Source organism: Syngnathus acus, chromosome 19 (genome assembly GCF_901709675.1).
Source record: "Syngnathus acus chromosome 19, fSynAcu1.2, whole genome shotgun sequence".
Classification (NCBI taxonomy): domain Eukaryota; kingdom Metazoa; phylum Chordata; class Actinopteri; order Syngnathiformes; family Syngnathidae; genus Syngnathus; species Syngnathus acus.
In genome coordinates, this window is record NC_051103.1 from 1509477 (window position 1) to 1530961 (window position 21485).

At 47.8% G+C, this 21485-nt stretch overlaps 1 long non-coding RNA gene, 3 other non-coding genes and 1 pseudogene across 4 annotated transcripts; 2 read left to right on the forward strand and 3 right to left on the reverse strand.

The window, feature by feature from the left end:
* Positions 1–1273: 1273 nt before the first annotated feature.
* LOC119137944 lies at positions 1274–20838 on the reverse strand. Its single transcript, XR_005101051.1, has 3 exons — positions 20829–20838; positions 15656–15663; positions 1274–1380 (listed from the first exon to the last, which is right to left on the reverse strand). It is a non-coding gene; the product is annotated as an uncharacterized LOC119137944 (long non-coding RNA).
* trnar-ucg lies at positions 8923–8995 on the reverse strand. Its single transcript has one exon. It is a non-coding gene; the product is annotated as a tRNA-Arg (tRNA).
* Positions 9622–9694, forward strand: trnat-agu. The gene has a single exon. It is a non-coding gene; the product is annotated as a tRNA-Thr (tRNA).
* LOC119138870 lies at positions 13821–13932 on the forward strand. Its single transcript, XR_005101273.1, has one exon. It is a non-coding gene; the product is annotated as a U5 spliceosomal RNA (small nuclear RNA).
* LOC119138856 lies at positions 15478–15627 on the reverse strand (annotated as a pseudogene).
* Positions 20839–21485: the final 647 nt, after the last annotated feature.

Genomic DNA, 21485 nt, shown 5'->3' on the forward strand with positions numbered 1-21485 from the left:
GTCATTAAATCTAGTTCTTCCTGCGCTGTAGCATGCAAGTCTTTTATGGTGTTTTGAAACGAAGCCTTCCACGCCCAGTAGTTCTCTGGGTGATCATCAAACTGCAAAAGTCCTGTACTTAACAGTTCTCTCCTTGTTAGGTACTTTGTGATGTCCTGTACGCCCCGTATTTCCACTGATGTCGGAGGAGTGTCGTACGGATACGGTTTGGGGGTATTCGTCTGTTCTTGCTGTGTTTCGTGCTCTACTTTAATATCTGTTTTTTCCACGCTGTGCATGCCTTTATTGTCTTTCTTTGTATTCATAGCCATTTCACATTGTTCACGTGCAGCATTGTGGCAAGCGAGAGGATCAACTCGTAATGTGAATCCTTCATGGCAAATGTCTGTGTGTTGCTGAATATACTCTGCTGTGCGTTGCATTGGATTAGTAGGTGGTTCTACAAACACATGACTCAGTTCAGTCTTTGAGAGACCCTCCTCTTCTTCATAAACAGCGGCCTCTGCTTCTGCAACTGCAACAGCTTTTTGACTACTCAAAACATGTAAACTAGCCTCAAGTTCAGTTTTCTGTTTCATTATGGCTGCTTCTTTTAACGAATACTCCAGCTGTGCTCGTGCAGCAACTGCTTGTGCACGTGCTTTTAGCGCTGCAGAACTTACGGATGAACGTTTGGATGTATGCGAGCGTGAAGACTTGCTCTTTGTGTCTGTGTAGCTTGCGTTACCCTTGTTCTCCGTGCTGTCCACATCGTCTGTGTTGTGCACTTGTCCCGGTTCTGTAGGGTCTGGCATTAGATCTTCTTCTGGTAGACCTGGGTGATACAGCTTTCCTGACCGTAGGCTCATGGTTATCTTGCTGGATGTAGCTCCTCGTGGTTGTGCCCGCTGCGCTATTGTCCTTTTACTGTGCTGTCCTCACTCTGAAGCATCTAGTTTTTCACCAGCTAGACAGCGAGTTAACGACGCTCCAAATAATCAGACTTGGTTTCTTTTAGCTGATTTATTTGTAGAATGGCCTCAAACCATTGCCCTCATAAGACCGTCGTAAAACTAGAAGAAAATACAGTAAAATTGTGCGTTAGCTAAACACATACAAGCTACATCACGTTTACAGTGAATAGGTTTGCATTAAACATCACATATAACCAAAATAAAATAGTCTTTCAAAATTCGAATAATACTCACGGACAAATCTTGTCCAAGGCACAACATAAAAGGTTTAAACATCCGTTCTTAACACCTGTACACGAGTCGACATTGCTTGCTGCCGTCCTGTGTTTGCTCTCAAAAACAACTTCCCACTGCAACCAGTAGAGGGAGGTAAAGCACTACATGTACATGTGTTTCTACTTAAACTTATTACAAAGGGCAGAACAATCTGAATATATTAAGCTCCCTGCGCACTTAGGTCCACTTGAATATTGGAAAGTACATCAGGAGTTTAAAAATATTTTCTAAATTTCAGTGACGGCTCTGTCACAATAATGCAACCAGCGCGGTGCAGTTACGCGGTCGGCAACGCGCTACTGTTGCGCGTTCGGCGGTGCGCTGCAGTTGCGCGATCGGACAAAAATGCGCAAATGAAAAAATGCTTAAAAAAGTCTTGGAACGGATTAAAAATGTTCCATTATTTGTAATGGGAAAAATAGATTCGTAATTCGACCGATTCGCTTCTCGAACCGCCTTCTGGAACGGATTGTGGTCAAAAACCGAGGCTTGACTGTATTATATTCACCTTGGCAGCCCACCAAGCAGGAATATTTTTTTAACAAAACTGTTGAAATCGAGTGATGAAATTAATGGTTTTGGGGTTGCTATACTGCCAAAATGCAGGAGTTTCCAGGGAGCTTTTCCCCCTGAGCCCCCTCTGGGGCGTTGTCCCTGGCCCTCTGCGGCCCCCAAGTGGGGCCTGTGGGCCCTGTGGCCCCCAATAGGGGCCTGTGGCCCCTGCATCCCCCAATTGGGGCAAGTGGCCCCCGGCCCACTGCGGCCCCCATTGGGGGGGCCTGCGGCCCCTGGCCCCCTGCGGCAAGTGGGGCATGTGGCCCCCATACCCCGGCTACTTTTAAGTGTTTTTTTTCATTTGCCGTTCTCATCCCTGATGTTTAGCTCTGTTTCAAAATGAGGCTTGTCATCTTTCTTTGGTAACTGTGATTTCTTCTGTGGTTCATCACCTGACACCTACCCACAGTTTGCGGTATATTTGTCTCCCTAGAGTCAATATATATATTTGTGTGTGTATATATAAACAGTGATCTCCACAGTACCACCATCATGTGTTCTTTTTTTTTTTTAACGATTACTTCTAGAACATTTGTTAGGGTAGTGCTCACTCTAACTTATTTTGCAAGAACCACACTGGAGACAAGTTAGTCGTTTCAGACACCTGCAGGCGGAGAGTTCACTCGTCGCTGTGCTTACAGCGATGGTCGAATGAAGTCTGAAGTCAGGCCTCATCAGGTGCATATTTATTGAGAAGAAACACAGTGGGGTTGAAAGTGGGGGTGTGGGAACACAGGATGGGGTGAAGCCGCTCCCCTGCTGATCAAAGCATAGCAGGGGGCCTTTTACGACTTTGTGGAAACAAAGCAACTTTGATTGCTTCCTCTGCAGCTAGTCAATCAGGTGAAAAGATCTTAGCACTTTGGTCTACTACTTTTGTTAAGACAGGACAAGCTAGGTAAATTATTACAGGTTACATTCCAACATAATCATATGATGAAGATATTCTGCAAACCCTAACAACATTCCTTGAAAATAATACGTCCTCATCAGTGAGCTGTTTTAAAACAGGGATGTCGGCTACTCATGTGGTAGTTGGGGGCTGCCTTTTGCCGATGGGCACAACTGTAGTGTCCCTGCTAATGCAAACTTCCTGTGTTGCAGAGAAGAACCAGCGGACACACATAGTCATTGCCTGTCTTTTTGTACCTTTAATCAGGATTCTGCTATTGGCTGTAATGAAGATTTGGCACACAAAACGTTTGTATATTCCTGAATTGTAAAAGCAGTGCTTTCAGGCATCAACACACCAAAACATCTGCAACAGAGAAAACCTGGCATTTTTTCTTTTGGTTTTTGTTGAACTTAAAACTGACATTGGAGGGGTCTGCAGTCCATCTCGGGCCATGGTAAAGGGGCTGATCGGAAACCAGCTTATGGGGACAAGGACCGGGTGGATGAACTCAATCTGTTCTTCAACAGATTTGATTCCGCCTCCCTCCCGTCCCTTCACCTCGCTCCGCACCTCATTCTGCCACCTTCAACACTCCAGCCCCCACGCCAGCTCACCAACCCCCTCTCAACCCCCCGAAGTCACTTCCGTCTCCACTCCATCACCCCGGTCTTCCGACATCCCCCTCTCCTTCACAGATCTTCAGGTGAGGAGTCACCTCAGAAGGATCAAGGCAGGGAAGACCCCGGGCCCAGACGGCATCTGGCCGAGACTGCTCAGGGACTGTGCGGACCAGCTGAGTGGTGTGGTCAGGTACCTGTTCAACCTGAGCCTGAAAAAGGTCCCAGGACTGTGGAAGACCTCCTGCGTGGTCCCTGTACCGACCTGGTGTTGGGGTGGACGATGCAGTGATTTATTTACTGCACAGAACACTGCTTCACCTGGAGGACAACAGGAGCACTGGGAGGATCATGTTCTTCGATTTCTCCAGCGCTTTTAACACCATCCAGCCGTCACTGCTTCGGGTGGAAATGGAGAAGGCGGGTGTGGACCAGCGCCTGGCTGCATGGACAATGGACTTCCTCACCGACCGGCCGCAGTATTTGAGGTTACATCGCTGTGAGTCCGACGTGGTGCGCTGCAGCACTGGTGTCCCCCAGGGCACGGTGCTCTCTCCTTTCCTTTTCACCCTGTTCACTTCAGACTTTACCCACGACACCGCTCACTGCCACATCCAGAAGTTCTCCAGCGACACGGCCATTGTTGGAAATGTCTCGGAGGGGAACTATCTGGAATATAGGTTGGTCATCAAGGACTGGTGTGAGCTCAACCAGCTTCAGCTTTAAGACCAGCAAGACAAAGGATTTGATTGTGAGCTTCGGGAGGACAGCACCCATCTTCACTCCGGTGAACATCCAGGGATCGGACATTGAGGTAGTGGAGAACTACAAATTCCTGGGTGTTCGCCTTAACAACAAACTGGACTGGACTGATCACACCCATATCCTGTACAAAAAGGGCCAGAGTCGCCTCCACCTGCTGAGGAGACTGAGGTCCTTCGGTGTGTGCAGGGCTCTCCTCCGGACCTTCTATGACTCTGTGGTGGCCTCGGCCATCATCTACGCTGTGGTCTGCTGGGGTGGGGGCAGTACTTGTTCTTCTTTCGTGTAACGTCAAATGTCCAACTCGGTGTCGCGTAGCCATGCCCGCATCTCTGGTCCTAGGTCGAAGAGGCTGGCTTCCGAGGGTGGTCCATATAAGGGGCAGATGTTGATTATATGGTCGGCGGTCTGCTCAGGGTCACCACACTCGCATGCCGCACTGTCCGCCATGCCCCACGTCTTCATTGATGACCCAAAGCGACCGACCCCAGTCCGCAGGCGGTTCAGCGTGGTCCATTGCCGGCGTGGTAGGTCGTCTCCTCCCATGGCGCCATCTCCTGGGTCCCAAATGTAGCGGTGGACTCGGGAGGGTCCGGCCGACTCCCACTCCTGCTTCCAGGCTGTTGCCAACCATGCGTCTCTGGAGATGTCCTCAGAGGTGGAGTCGAGCATCTCGTGCTGCCTTGTTGTAGGGGTGGCGGGACTTGAGTCTGCTTGGAGGTGCTGGTGTTATTGTGGTGTTGTGCAAGATGTGCCAGTCATATTTTTGTGCCTTCCTGGCCAGGGCGAGGGTGGCAGCCTCCCGCCGGAGGCCGGCCGGTGCTATTCCCACGAGGACCGGCAAGAGGGACACAGGAGTAGGTTTCAAGCATCCAGTTATTATCCGGAGGGAGGTATTAATAGCCACGTCGACCTTTCTCGCATGCGGGCTTCTGCTCCAGACTGGGCTGCAGTATTCAGCTGCAGAGAAGACCAGGGCTTGGGTGGATATTCGCAGCGTCTTAGCGGAGGCTCCCCAGGTTGTTCCAGCGAGGCGGCGGATCAGCGCGGCTCTGGATGTCACCTTGGCCTTGACTTCTTCCAGGTGTTGTTTGAAGGATAATGTCCGATCTAGGCGCACTCCAAGGTACTTCGGGGCTTGCTGGACCTCCAGACATTTGTTGTCTACGCGCACCTCAAGTTCCCTCCTGGCTTCTCTGGTGCTAAGGTGGTATGCCGCTGCGACTGTCTTTCCGACGCTGAGCTGTAGACGCCACCTCCGAAGGTATGCTACCAGTGTGCCCATGTCTTCATTAAGACCCTCTTCCATTGCCTTCCACGTTGGTCGGCTCATCATGATGGCAAGGTTGTCTGCGTAGCCATACTTTCTCGATGCTGTATCAGGTAAGTCGTGGATGTAAACATTGAACAACATCGGCGAGAGGACAGACCCCTGCGGTACCCCGTTCCTCAGTCTTCTGAGCCTACTGCACTGGCCACTGCTGGTCTGGAGGATGAAGCTGCGGTTGGAAATTGTCTCCATGATGAACTTCACCATGTGCCGGTCTGGTATTGTCCTCAGCAGCTTCAGGTGGAGTCCCCGGTGCCACACGGTGTCATATGCAGCCGTCAGATCCAGGTACACTACCCCAGCTTTCTCATTGTCCTGGAAGCTGTCCTCAATGTCCTGACAGAGTAGTGTCACCTGGTCTGCTGTTGATCTTCCACAACGGAAACCAGCTTGTTCCCGTGGGAGCTGTGAGTCCACCACTGGCTCGATGTGGCTATGGATCATCTTCTCCAAGATCTTAAATGGGACACAGAGCAGCGAGATTGGTCTGTATGACTTAGGATCTTCTGCAGGTTTATTTGGCTTCGGCAGAGCTATGACAGAGGCACGGCGTCAAGTCTTTGGGAGCTTTAATCTCCGGTAGCATGATGTAAAGAAAGCACAGAGCCAACCAGATGTTGTTGTGCTCTGGTGGATGACAAACTCTGGGTGAATGTTGTCACGACCAGGGGATTTGCCTGGCTTGAGCTTGCTCAAGGCCTCACTGAGTTCCTCTGCTGTGAAGTCTCCCGAGAGGTTGGAATCGACACTGGCCGCTCCCGAGAGGCCAGACACCTCACACGATATCAGTCGGGCAAAAACTTTGTCAGCATCCGGGACGCGGCCGTTCTTCAGGAGATTGGATGCAATGGCATTTGCTGTGACTGGGTAGCTGTGGGGTGTTGTATTTCTGCCTGTGAGCTGGTTGATGGTCTGTCACGCCTTGCGACTAGAATGGGTGAAGTCGATTGATTCGACGACTTCTGTCCATCTGGCCCTACGGGTGATGTCCAGCTTCTGGAGCAGCGCTGCTGCAGTCATGTCCACCTCTTCTCTGGAGCTAGCCCTCTGGTGATCACACAGAAGGCGGCTACATTCCTTGTCCCAACCCGGGATGTAGTTCCTGTTATAGCCCCGTGGGATGGTCTTCTTTGCCGCACCCAGGAGGACCTGGCAGTAGGCTGCATAGGCCGCATCCAGATCGGCTGTGTCTGGGTCTGGCAGGCCAGCTGACCTTCTTTCAGTCTCCTCAGCATACGACTCCCAGTTGGCCTTTCGGAAGTTCCATCGCTTGACGGGTTTCCCTGGTATAGGTTCCACCAGCGCTGGGACTTTAATGATGGATGGCCGGTGATGTGATCGGGGAAACCTATCCAGGATGCGTCTCTCCGGTTTCGGGTCGTTACTGTGGCAGATGGGGAAGGCCAGGTCCGGGTTGGTGGAGGTGTTCCAGCGTGCAGAGAAGAACGTTGGAGGCTCCTTGGGGTCGTATAGCAGCAGAGCATCAGTGTTGGAGGCCCATTCACTCAGCGCCACTCCATTAGGTGTTGTGTGGTTGTACCCCCAGTCTGTGTGCTGACAGTTGAAGTCACCTGCATAGATGGCAGGTGCAGTTGTTGATGGGAGTGATGTCACGGACAGCTCCGATGGTGGGGGTTTGTATACGTTGACGACTGATGTTTCCTGGATTTTTGTAACCAGCCACTCGATGTTAGAGCCTGGTGGGGATTGGCTGCTGGCTGACCAGCTTAATTCAGTCCTGACGAACGTTGCCACACCGTGTTGCTTGCTGTAGATGGACCCAGCAAGATGGAACCCAGGGATCTTGAGGATGTTGTCGGATGTGCAGTGTGTCTCCTGCAGGAGCAGAACCGCTGCCTCGTTGGAGTCAGCCAGGTGACGCAGGACTTCGAGTTTGGTGGTTGTTAGGCCCTCGACATTGAGTTGAAGCACTGACAGGCCTCGGTTTTCGACGGTCGGGATGACTGCCCGTCCGCCGGTCCTAAGCCTGCCAGCTCGAGCTCGACGAGCTCGACGTTTGGTTGACGACATTCGTTTCACAAGTTGGTCTTGCGCCATTTCTTGCTACTTGCAGAGGAGGCCACGTGGAGGCTGTCGTCTTCTCCTCCTCGCAGTACTGACCGGGACAGGGGGAGACTGAATAAGATGGTCAGAAGAGCGAGCTCTGTTCTAGGCTGTCCCCTGGACTCCATTGAGGTTGTGGGTGATAGGTGGACGTTGATTAAGTTTAAATCCATCATGGACAACACCTCTCACCCCCTCCATGAGATTGTGCGGTCCCTGAGCAGCTCCTTTAGCGGCAGACTTTTGCACCCTCGGTGTAGGAAGGAATGGTTCCGCAGGTCCTTCATTCCCTCTGCTGTCAGACTTTACAACATGCATGCCACCTGATAAAATGAATGTGTTTCGTCTCTACTAGCAGCACTTGTGTTTATCCTTGTCTGTTATTTACCCTTTTTTGTAATTCTGGCACTTGTTTTATTCTTGCACTCGTATTATTCTTGCACTCAGATGCGCTGCTGTGACAAGTGAATTTCCCCGCTGTGGGATGAATAAAGTTCAATCAATCAATCAAGAGTTGGTTCAGACTGAAGTCAAGTTTTTGATTTCTAAAGCATGAAACATTAAATTGACTATGAAGGGACTCAAACGCTCAATCATCTGATCCGGAGTCAGACGCCTTATCCATGAGGCCACATCGCTATGTGAAAGACTCCAATTTTTAAGTGTGGCCTTGATATGACTAAGAATTCAACGGCTCCCAACAAGCAGGGACACCCAACATGGGGCTTGAACCCATGACCGCGATCAAGAGTCTCATGCTCTACCAACTGAGCTAACCAGGTTTCTCCTATTAAGACTTGTTTCATTCTTTCACTTTTTTTAATGGGTTTGGTTCACGAAAACCAGCAGCCACGTTTTAAATCTAGCCTCTGAAACACATTCGTTGATAAGACTAAACATTTAAAGCAGGGGTGTCAAACTCCTTTCCTCGGGGGCCGAATCCCTACATGTTTTCCAAGTTTCCCTTGTTAAACACACCTGATTCAAATGACCAGTTCGTCCTCACTTTCAGCAGGAGCCTGATTAATTGAATCAGGTGTGTTTAACGAGGGAAACTTGGAAAACATGTAGGGATTCGGCCCCCGAGGAAAGGATCTTGACACCCCTGATTTAAAGGTTCCCAACAAGTGGCAGCTGTCCAATGTTGTCTCTAGTTGGAAGCCCCAGCCCAAGTTGGAAACCCTAATTGGAAACCCTTGCCCCAGTTGGAATTCCTAGTTTGAAACCCTACCCGGAGTTGGAACCCTAGTTGGAAACCCTAGCCCTAGTTGGAAACGCTGGCCCTAGTGTGTAATATAGAAAGCATTTTTCCTTTTGGTTTTTGTCACTTTGTTGCACTTAAAACGGAGATTGGGGGGGAGTCAGCACAACAACAAAAAAGAAATCAGAAACCAAAACCCTTTCTGACAGTATACAAGAGTTGCTTCAGACTGAAATAAAGTCGTTGATCTCATATGAATAATATTAAATTGACCATGAAGGGACTTGAACCCTCAATCTTCTGATCCGAAGTCAGACGCCTTATCCATTAGGCCACATAGCCATGTGAAAGACTGTACCAAGTGAAACATGGCAACGACTTCTGATGACTGCAGCCTTTGGTGGGAAGTGAAGTTCACAATTGTTCCAGACAAATGGCCTGCGGATTAATCAATTTACAGTAAAAGAGAATTGTAATGCAATTGACATATTACCTTGTTAGTGCAAGTGGTCGTGCATCAGTCTCAAAATCTGAAGGTTGTGAGCTCGACCCTCACACGGGGCGCTGTTTTCCATAGTCCACAGTAAAATCATTGTCAATTTCAGAAGATAGTATGTTGCTCAGAATAGAATAAAGTTTTCTGTCTGTGAAGTTGAGTTTGAAATGGCCGGTGGTTGAATCAATTTTACAGTAAAATAGTTTTGTAAAACCAACTATTCACGGCCTCGTTAGCGTGTCAGTCTAGTAAACTGAAGGTCGTGAGTTCAACCCTCACACGGGCTCTGTTTTATTTAGTCCTAACCCTAACTAAAGCCCTTGTTAGAAACCCTATCCCCAGTTGGAAACCCAAGTTTGAGAATGCTCAGACAAAAGTAACTTTTTCTTTCGATGAAGTTCAGTTTGATGGAAATGGCCGGTGGTTGAATCAATTTTACAGTAAAATAGCTTTGTAAAACCAACTATTCACGGCCTCGTTAGCGCAGGCGGTAGCGCGTCAGTCTAGTAAACTGAAGGTCGTGAGTTCAACCCTCACACGGGGCTCTGTTTTATTTAGTCCTAACCCTAACTCGAGCCCTTGTTGGAAACCCTATCCCCAGTTGGAAACCCAAGTTTGAGAATGCTCAGACAAAAGTAACTTTTTGATTTATATCTACTCTAGCCCTTCCTGTAAGTCCTAGTTGGAAATCCTAGCCCTAGCCTCGTTAAGTTTGATCAAAATGGGCGGTGGTTGAATCAGTTTTACAGTAAAAACAATTGCACAAAATGCAAAAACATAGCGTCATTGGCGCAGGTGGTAACGTGTCAGTCTCATAATCTGAAGGTCATGAGTTCGACCCTCACACGGGGCATACTTTTATATAGTCCTAACTCTAGCCCTAGTTGGAAACCCTCATCCTCGTTGGAAACCCCAGTTGGAAACCCTGGCCACAGTTTGAAACCTTAGTTGGCTTCCCTAACCCGAGTTGGAAACCCTAGTTTCAGAATGCTCAGACTTAAAGTCACTTTTTCTTTCTGTGAAGTTCAGTTTGATTGAAATGGCCGGTGGTTTGATCAATTTTACAGTAAAAAAGAATTGTAAAACTGCAAATGCACAGCCTCATTAGTGCAGGTGCTAGCATGTCAGTCTCACAATTTGAAGGTCAAGAGTTCGGTCCTCAGGTGGGGCAGACTATTTATATAACTAGCCCTAACCCTAACTCTAGCCCTATTTGGAAACCCTAGTCCTAGTTGGAAACCTTAGTTGGAAACCCTATTTTCAGTAGGGAGCAGGTTGCTCAGACTAAAATAACTTTTTCTTCTTTTAAGGGGTAGGGCAGCAAAGTAAGCAGGGATTGTGAATATCAGCAAGCACAAGTTGCTCGACTGGAGTCAAGAGAAACAAATTAAAAATTGTACATAAGATGAAAAATTTGCCTCTTTCTTTTGGCTTTTGTCAATGACATTTGGGGTCATCACAACAAAAATCAAAACAGCACACAAACAGTTTACCTATATTTTCCTCTTTCAATTTGATGATACACTAGACATGAAGATCTGTTTAGATTTGAAATCTTATCCATTAGGCCAGATAGCCATACAGGAAATTCTGACAAGTGATAGCAGTGCAATGATTTTTGAGCATATACAGTAAATCTACAGCCCAGATTCAAGTGAAGTTAACTGACTTTGGATCAGAAGATTAAGGGGTTCAAGTCCCTTCATTGTCAATTGAATGAATGTCAAGAGGAAAGTAGCCTAGTGGATAATGTGTCTAACAATAAATAATAGTTTTTGTTTTGTTTCTGCATTACCCAATACATCTCCTTCACATTGTGACACATTCTCCCATTATCTGTCTGTGTTAGGTAGAGAAAAAGATTTTAAAGGAAAGGTAAGTATTGTTGTGTTGTGTTGTGTTGTGTTGTATTGTGTGTTGTCATTACCGTATTTTTCGGACTATAGGTCGCGTTTTTTTCCATAGTTTGGGTGGGGGGCCGACTTATACTGAGGAGCGACTTATATGTGATTTTTTATCACAAATTTTCAAAATAAAAAAAAATAAAAAAAGTGAAACCGCGATAAACGAACCGTGATGTAGCAAGGGATTACTGTAGTTTGAACTGCAAGTGACGTCAGCGGCGCGGCGGTTGTTTACTTAAATGACAAAGGATTCGATCACGGGATGACAAAGATGACGAAGAGCCCCATGTACTACTGGCATCTTTAGTGGCTTTCCTTGTAAGTGACACAGGACGAAGAGTTTGAAGGATTTAATGATTTGGAGTGACACAGAAGGTCTGAAAAACTATTATGGGTTTTACGCACGCCCGGTCCTACTCTATGGAGCTATCTTTCACCTCCGTGGATGAAGGTCGGGGGCCGGCGCTCGGCCGGGTGGCTGTCCGGGGACGGTGGATGGGGCTCGGACAGGGCTTTTACGCACGCCCGGTCCTATTCTATGGAGCTCTCTTCCACCTCCGTGGCTGGGTGTGCCACCTCCGGGGATGGAAGTCCACGCCGCCACACGCCTGGAAGTCGATGCCGGTGCTTGGGGCCGTGTGGCGGTGAACTATTTATGTTATAGTTATTTGATATATTTTATTTCGTGTAGCAACTTGTATATGTTTTTATCGTTACAGTTCAGTAGTTGTTGGCTCGTTGAACTCTTTTTTTTGTTAAATAAAGAGCCGTTTACCAAACCCACGTCTTTCCTGGTACTTTGTTAAGGCTAAACAATATTGTTATATACTAATCTGTGGAATAATGACGAGGCTGACATCAGCGGCGCACGCGCGGCGTTGTTGACAAAGGACGAGGAATTTGATCGATGGATTTAATGATTTGGAGTGACACAGATGGTTTGATAATATTGTTGTTTATATGATAGTTATTTGATATATACTTTATATATCGTTATATGGGTCTGTGGAATATTTAGAATATTTAGACGTCAGCGGCGCGGCACATACGTGGCATCGTTTCCATAAAGGACGATCGATGGACTTGATGAATTGGAGTGACACAGATAGTTTGATAAACGTGTTATTTATGTAATAGTTATTTGAATAACTCTGAATGTTACATCAGGCCCGTCCTCAGCTCTTCGTTTGTGTTTATATCACATTAGTATACCTATCGTTTAGCCTGTTGTTGCTCGTTCATGTCTGTTCTTGGTGTTGGATTTTTCGGATAAATTTCCCCCAAATGCGACTTATACTCCGGAGTGACTTATATATATATTTTTTTTCACTTTATTGTGCATTTTATGGCTAATGCGCCGTATATTCCGGAGCGACTTTTAGTTCGAAAAATACGGTAGTTATATATACACTTAATCTGTCAAGAAGTAATTTTTCTAAATCTTTGGAGAGTATACTAGCTAGAGCTATTGGTCTACAGTTAGCAATACATCCTACTTTACCAGCCTTGTCTTTTATAACAGGGACCAGAACTATAGACATCATGGAGTCAGGTAGAGTACCGTGAGTCAGCAAGCCATGAGAAACAGAGAGACAGCAGCGCTGTCAATCGGGGGCCAGCTAACTTTAAATGCTCTGCTGTGATGTTATCCAGACCAGTGGTCCCCAACCTTTTTTGCGCCACGGACCGGTTACATGTCAGAAATATTTCCGCGGACCGGCATTTATATAAATAAATAATACATTTATATAAATAAATAAATAATACATTTATAATAAATATATAAATACGATGAAATAAAATGATACGACTGACATAAAAACAAGTACAAATGACAAAAATAAAACTCACCATTACGTTGAATTAGTGGGAGCACTGAGTTTGTTTCTCAGAAACGAGCCGGTCCCATCTAGACGTAATCGGAGACAATGACACCCGAAGTGATTAATGTTTGTCTTTTATTGCAGGATGCTTGGTCTCCATGTGTTGAAGCAGTTTTGAATGCTTCATTGCCTGGTTAGTTAGCCTGTCGCCACATATTAGCTTTGCGGGCTCGACTGGGGAAACATGTCACGTGACCGGGACGAGTGTCTTGACCTGAATTAATTGATCGTCGATAAAAAAAAAAAAAAAATTCTGTGCGGCTTGGCGGCCCGGTACCAAGTGACCCACGGACCGGTACCGGTCCGCGGCCCGGTGGTTGGGGACCACTGATCCAGACCACTGGCTTTTCTGTCAGAAAGTTGTCCTCCGGCAATAGACACCTCATGACAATTAAAACAAATACTTTCCTCTTCAATTATGCCTACATGATAGGGCTCACTTTTCACACTGTTAAATAGTGCTGAATAATGCTGCCTCCAGAGGTCAGCGATGCTCACACGACCTGTTACATGGGAGAGCTGCTTTAGCCCTGTTCAGGGATTTTACCTCTTTCCAAAAATTAATTACATCATTATTAAGCAGATTATCACCCATAGAGTGAGCACTTAGGGCATGCTCTTGCTTATTTATGTACCGTATTTGTACTTGGCATTCATTTTCTTTTTATATTCAAGGACAGGTCCCTGTCTGAGCCTACCAGCTATTACCCAAGCCTTGTGGGCCTCATTGGCCTCTGCATGGTGGCCAGCTACCCATTTATTCCACCCGGGCTTGATGTTCTTAGCCTTTCTAGGGCGGGAGAATAAAGACCTGCTAGCAACCAGAAGGGCTCTCACTATATCATGACATATTAAACGTAAACCTTTCCCCATATTATCAGCTCACTCTTATTTCTCTTCAGATCGAATAAATCTTTGGCCTTTTACTCAAGATTTCCGTGGGGAGGAACAATAAGAATCTATCTCAATTTTTTGATGCTCTGCGAAAGCGGAGCTTTCTTTCTCTGTTAAAATATCAATATCGCAACGGATAACTGCCTATATCATACTCCGTGCAACAGTCATACTGTCACATAATTCATACCGACACATATGTGAACATGTTCACATAAACAGAGAAATTATGCTGAGTGCAGACAGACAATCACGTTTAAGACCTCGTTTATCAATGCAGTTTAATTTCTCGTGGTACCCATTTGAATGGGCACATGTCAGTCGATTGTAATTTGGCAAAAAATATTGTTTTTGAATAAAAACCAATAACCATCCCCCTCAATTGCACAAGCACTCCTCTTTACTGTACACAATAACAAATACAAGTCATCTTCATCCATAAGCACATCAGTCTTTCCTTGTTAAAACACAGCATCCCTACAAAAAAAAATGTGTTCCATCAACTTTTAGCTTCTTAAAAGACAACGATGGCATTTATTTACATATTGAAACACACGTCCAACTCCTTCAATGTTACACGTGAATGCACATACAGAGAGAAGTTTTATTCATTTTGATCAGGCTAAATGAAGCAAAATATAAAGGTGAATGTAATTCTCATTAATGGAATAAACTACTCCTTTTGACCAGCAGAGGGGTTTGTGTGCACATGAAGCCTCGAGAAATGAACCTATTTGCAAACCGTTTGGTGGGAAAGCCTCAAATCCTAACATCTTACATTTAGATCAGACCACATCAAGTCATAATTGACTGCTTAATCCTGTAAGAATGAAGCGAACGGATTGAAATTGTTTTCTAACATATGAACTATTGATTTGACCAGTAGAGAGGGTGCACCGTTCCTGGAGGTACTGCAATACCAGGTCGATGTCTCCTAGGCTTGCCGTGTGCAGCTGTGAGAGTTGCTGCAGCCATTCGGAGCACAGCCACGGGCTGGGGGGGGGGGGATCTGTCTGTGCTTCCTTACCAGCAAGTTTCTGGAAGTCCACATGGCGTCTTTGATGGCAGCAAAGGTCAGCGACTGCTTTGTAAAGTTTTCTTGCTTGACCTGACTGGGAGGACATCATGGGCCACCATCCATGACAGGTCCCGAAGTTTGTTTCGAGAGGGCGGGGTGGTTGACGTTGCGCCAAACTGTTGTGGGCTCGCCGAATGCAAGCCCGCGCACTGGACACACCGCTTCCCTCTCCTGTACGACAGAGATCATAGATCTGTGATTTGTTAAAATTTCACTATTTTCTTGCTCTAATTTAAAGTTCTTCAAAAACTTCTTGATTAAGGAATAAGAAGGTGGCAGGTTAAAAGACACAGGAATTCTTTGGTCGGTGGTTATTAGCTTTAGTTTCCAGAGGTATGAGCCCATCCAGAATCGTGTCATTGCTTGGCTTTTCGGTGCATTTGGTGTAACGAGCACACTTCGCAGGTGCAGGGCAACATATCTGCTTCCGAGGAAGAGCTTTAAGTCCGGCACTCCTTTTCCTCCCTTTTTTTTGTTTTTCTTCATGGTGTCCCTCTTCAGTCTCTCCAACTTGGATTTCCAGATGAAGTAAAAAATGGCTCGGTCCAACTCTAAAAGCACCTTCATTGTTGGGATGAAAACAGAACTGATTAGTAAAAGCAAGGGTAAAATCACCACTTTTATGGTTAAAATTCTCTCTTCTATGGTCAGCTCTCTTAATCCCCCAAACCCAAGAACAGATACTACACTTGATCTTAGCCAAAAGGCCGAGAAGCGATGGAGTATACGAGTGACGGACTCACTTACAGGCTTCCCTGTCTACCACCCTGTCTTCTCACCAACGGTTTGTTAGAATAGGCCTCTTTGGCACATGTGATTAGCTAGGTAGCTTGAGCTATGCCGTTATATCGCTGTAACCCTTCTCTTGCTTTATTAGCTTTCTCTACTCTATGACACCCTTTGCACATATGTAGAAGTCGCTCTCAGTTAAGACTACAAGGTCACACATTATCACACAGGCTAGGCAGAGTCGCGGCCCAGAGTAGTATAAGAGCAGGAACCTTGGCGCTGGGAGAGGGACCTTCTTCCGCATCTCGCAGAAAGGGCTCCACAGCTGTGCATCGATCATTTTGGCATACATTAAATAGTTAAACTGTGAAGGCTGCCTCTTGGTAATTACTGTTAGCATATCGAGCATTAAGGATAAAGAACTGGGAACAAACCTAACAGGTTACAGTACGGAACAGAGTGCTGCTCTTCTGGGCACTAATAAATCGGCAAACTTGTCTGCCGACTTATTTGTTCACTCTTCTTCACTCGCAGTAATGCATGTAGTTCACGAGGCATACTATATGTGTCCCCTTTTCAGCAGTCTCTATCCAACTACACAGTGTAGGTACCTATTAAAAGGGTAGTCCAGATGAACTTTCCAGGGTCATCATATGTACAACAGCTGCGCCAAAAAGAGCACCAGCATCCAGGTTAGCGCTGCCCGACTGAGCTTTGTTCATAATGTAATGAACAATATGAGTGACAATCAGAATCCAGTTGCGAGTTGGACCCGAATGCTTGTTTGCCGATTAGACTTAGAGACAGACTTAGACTTAGACAGAACTTTATTGTCATTTTGTCAACACTAGGTGTGTACAAAACGAAATTTCGTTGCATACGGCTTTCAGCAATGTAGAGGTATTTCGGCTGGTTAAAAAGAAAAGTGACCTTCTATATAAAAATATGAAATAAGATAATTATAAAGTACAAAGTGCAGCAGTGATAAAGTATGTGAACAGTGCAGGAGACAAAAGCAGTATTTACAAGTGTGCAGAGGAATGCTACGTTTGAATGTTCAACAGTCTGACGACAGCAGGGAAAAAACTATTGCAGAACCTGGTGGACCTGCAGCGGATGCTGCGAAACCTCTTCCCAGAGGGCAGCAGGGAGAACAGTCCATGGTGGGGGTGTGATGGGTCACTGATAATATTTCGGGCTCGGGACACGCAGCGCTGGGATGACAAGTCCTGAATGGAGGGAAGAGGAGCACCGATGATCCTCTCTGCTGTCCTCACCACTCTCCTCAGGTTCTTCCAATCGGAGGCGCTGCAACCTCCACACCACACCGAGAGACAGCTTGTCAGAATGCTCTCTATGGTGCTTCGGTAGAACGTCCTCATGATGGGTGGGGGCAGGTGGGCTCTCCTCATCCTCCGCAGGAAGTACAAGCGCTTCTGTGCCCTCTTGACCAGTGTTGTGGTGTTCACAGTCCAGGTGAGGTCGTCTGTGATGTGGACTCCCAGGAATTTAGTGCTGCTGACCACCTCCACAGCTGAGCTGTTGATGATCAGTGGAGCGTGGTGAGGCTGGTTCTTCCTGAAGTCGACGATGATCTCCTTCGTCTTCTCCACATTCAGGATCAGGCTATTTTCTCTGCACCAGCCCACCAACTGCTCCACCTCCTCTCTGTAGTCCAGGTCGTTGTTGTCCCTGATGAGGCCCACCACCGTTGTGTCGTCTGCAAACTTCACGATGTGATTGGTGGTGAACCTGGGGGCGCAGTCGTGTGTCATCAGGGTGAACAGCAGGGGGCTCAGGACGCAGCCCTGAGGGGAGCCTGTGCTGAGGGTGATGACATCTGAGGTGTTCTGTCCGACCCGGACTGACTGAGGTCTGTTGGTGAGGAAGTCTAGCAGCCAGTTCCGAAGGGGGGTGCTGAAGCCCAGGTGTTCCAGTTTTTCCACCAGATGTTGTGGAATGATGGTGTTAAACGCTGAGCTGAAGTCCAGGAACAGCAACCGCACGTGTTCCTCTCCTCCAGGTGAGCCAGGCTCAGGTGAAGAACGGAGGAGATGGCATCCTCAGTGGAGCGGTTCTGCCGGTAGGCAAACTGGAACGGATCGAATGTTGGGGGGAGTCTGGAGACGATGTGATCTTTGAGCAGCCTCTCGAAGCACTTCATCATGATGGGAGTCAGTGCCACAGGTCTGTAGTCATTCCATGAGGTGATTTGAGGTTTCTTCGGCACCGGAATGATGGAGGCAGCCTTGAAGCACACTGGCACTTTAGCTTGGTCCAGCGAGATGTTAAAAATGTCTGTGATGACACCAGCCAGCTGGCCTGCACATTCCTTGAACACCCGCCCAGGTATGTTGTCGGGGCCTGGGGCCTTACGTGGGTTGACTCTTCTCAGAGTCTTCCACACGTCGGCTGAGTCAAGGCAGAGGACCTCCTCTTCCTGGTGGGGAACAGTTTTAACTGCCGGAGTGCTGTTTAGTGCCTCAAAACGCCCAAAGAAGTTATTTAGACCATTTAGGAAGTCAGCATCAACCTCACCCACCGGGGGGGAGGGTGAGTTGTAGTCCGTGATCGCCCGTATGCCTTGCCACATACTCCTGGTGTTATTGGCGTCGTGGAAAAAATCCTGAATTTTCCGACTGTGGCTTCGCTTCGCTAGCCTGATGGCACGGTTCAAGTTGGCTCTCGCTGTCCTCAGTGCCTCCTTGTCGCCAGACTTGAAGGCTGAGTTCCGTGCTCGTAGCATATGACGTACATCCTCAGTCATCCAGGGTCGTTGGTTGGCTCGGGTGATGATGTTCTTAGTGGTGCTGACGTCCTCGGAGCATTTGTTGATGTAGGCTGACACAGTCATGGCGTACTCATCAATGTTGATCTGATTGTCATATGTTGCTGCTGATTTGAACATGTCCCAGTCAGAGCACTCAAAGCAGTCCTGGAGTGCCTCCATGGCCCCCTCAGACCACACCCTCACCTGCTTCACTGTGGGTTTTGCTCTGATCAGCAGGGGCCTGTATGCAGGGGTTAGCATAACAGATAGGTGGTCTGAAGAGCCGAGGTGGGGGCGGGGGGCTGCTCTGAATGCATCCTTTATATTTGTGTAAACCAAGTCCAGAGTGTTCTCTCCCCGAGTTGGAAAATCCACGTGTTGGTAAAAATGAGGGAGAATAGTCTTCATGCTAGCCTGGTTGAAGTCCCCAGCAATGATGAAAACCCCCTCTGTGTGCGTGGATTGCAGCTCACTGATTGTCCGATAGAGAACCCTCATGGCCTCTTTAGTGTTAGCGCTAGGAGGCACGTACACAGCCGTGATGCTAACAACAGTAAACTCTCTGGGCAGGTAGAAGGGTCTGCAGTTAACAGTCAAAAGCTCGATGTCCGAAGAGCAGAAGCTGACGACAGATCTAGCATTTTTGCACCAGTTGTTGTTGATGTAGACACACAGCCCACCTCCTCGGGATTTACCGCTTAGCTCGCTGTTTCTGTCGGCGCGGAATGTAGCGAGCCCCTCCAGGCTAACGGCGTTGTCCGGCATTGATGAGTTCAGCCATGTCTCCGTCAGGATGAGAGCGCAGCAGTTTCTAACTTCCCTCTTTGAAGAGAGTTCCAGTTGTAGATGGTCCATTTTATTATCCAGTGAGCGGACGTTGGAGAGGAAGATGGATGGAAGCGGCGGTTTGTAGGGGTTAGCTCTCAGCTTAGCCGTTAGCCCACCTCGACAGCCGCGCTTTCGCCGCCGGTCACACCGCCTACGCTTACTCCTCCTCCGGCGTGTGCTGCCCGGCGAGCCCGCTGCGTCGTGAGCTCCTGGGGCTAGCGCCCTAAGCACTCCGAGGCTACGCAAACAGACCAGGGTAGTTGTGGCTACGAGTCCGAAAACACTCGATGACCGTACCTCCAGCAGGCGCTGGCGATCGTACACTACTCTACTGGATGGATGAACTAAACTTTGTGTTGTTTGTAGTGTCCTAGGCGACATATTTTGTGAATATCCCCGTCGATTGCTGAGACGCGTAGCGGCCGCGGCCGACTGGGGCGCCGCCATCTTGGCCCTATAATATGGCCCCAATAGGGTAGGATTAGAGGACTTGATGAATTTCTAGCACTGAGCAGCAGAGTGGCGCAGTGGGAGCGTGCTGGGCCCATAACCCAGAGGTCGATGGATCGAAAAACCATCCTCTGCTATTTGGAGTTTGTCTGCTTTGGACCTTCTTTCAAGTCATGCTTTTGAGAAGAAATGTCGTGCGCATAATATTTTCCACACGTTGGTTGTGCTGCATGGAAGTCGACCACCCATCCTGAATGCATACAGTTTGTGAGGGATATATGTGCCTTCTTTCACCATTCTCAGTCCAAATACACAGTGTAGTTACCTATTAAATGGGTACTCCAGGTTAGAATAAAAGGCAAAGATTGATATTTCGCTATAACCTTTGAAGGGTCTTGATACTTTACGGCTGCACTGACAGGATTTGGGCAAAAAGACCAGACCTGAATTGATGCAGAAGTGGCTGTGGTGGGATTTGAACCCACAAGTCAGGAGTGACTGGAGCTTAAATAAACAACCGCTTAGACCGCTCGGCCACACTACCTAATTCCTGGGCTACTGCATGGAATTTTCTTGACAATTATATTAAAACTTTGGAATCGGAGGCTACATAGCTGGTTTCCCCACCAGCAACCAGGTTAGTGCTGTCCGACACCGCCTTGTTTATAATGTAACAAAGAAGAAACAACACGCAGAAGGCCTTGCAATCATCGACAAGAGCCAGCAAAAATTGCGATGCTACAACTTCCCATTGTACCAAAGGGCCATGTGGCCACTGAAGATGAACGGCGAACGGGCTGGACAGACTAAGCCAACTCCTACATTCGGAAATGGCTAGGTCTACAGAAAGGTTTCTCTGACACAGGCTTGTTCGGGGCAACCGCGCTGCAACTGCCGATCCAGTCCATACCTTGGGCTATGAGCAGAGGGCCAGGTTTGTTCTTGAGCTAAAAGGATCCTTGGATCCTACTGTGCGAAATGCACTCGTGGCGCTATCGGCAGGCTTCAACATCAGGAAAGAATTGGCAAGGTGAAAGAAGGGAGAGCGGGGCTTGGCTGGGGAAAGCCTCCACGATTCTGGTCCAAGGCCACAAAGAGGGGGACCCCTGTGCAGCGCACCTAACGCCAGCCTACAGCACCTACTGGCAGGCTGCACTGACACAGGCACGCTACAGATAGCGCCACGACCCAGTCCTGACAAAGCTGGCCGAAGTTCTCGAGACCAGCAGAAAAGAGACCAACAACCAGTCTGCAGCCATACAGCTCCCTGTCAGGTTTGTGAGGGCAAGGGAGAGCAGTCGAGACACCAGCCGACGAGGCAGTTTTCCGATTTCTGATTCAATCGAATCAGGGAGAGCACGGACGCAGTTCCGCACTCTCACAAATTACGCAGTCGAGATTGAAATGAATTCCTTTATTGCAGGGGTGGCCAACCCGCGGCTCGCGAGCCGCATGCGGCTCTTTGCCGGGTTTCATGCGGCTCCTTTACGTTCGGCTCGCGAGCCGCATGCGGCTCCTTGTCGGGTTTCATGCGGCTCCTTTACGTTCATATCAACATTTGTGGGTTTACTTGTTTGTTTGTTTGTTTGTTTTTGTGCGTGTTCGCTTCGCTTGAGTTCAATATGGTATTTTCGTCAAACGCTGTGTGTTCGCTTCGCTTGAGTTCAATATGGTATTTTCGTCAAACGCGCATGCGCATGAGGTGAAATCCCGCAAAGGAGGAGGGGCAAACCCATTCTGGGGGGGGGGGATGTGGCTCTTTGCGGTACACAGTAAAAAAATGTGGCTCTTAGTCTCTGA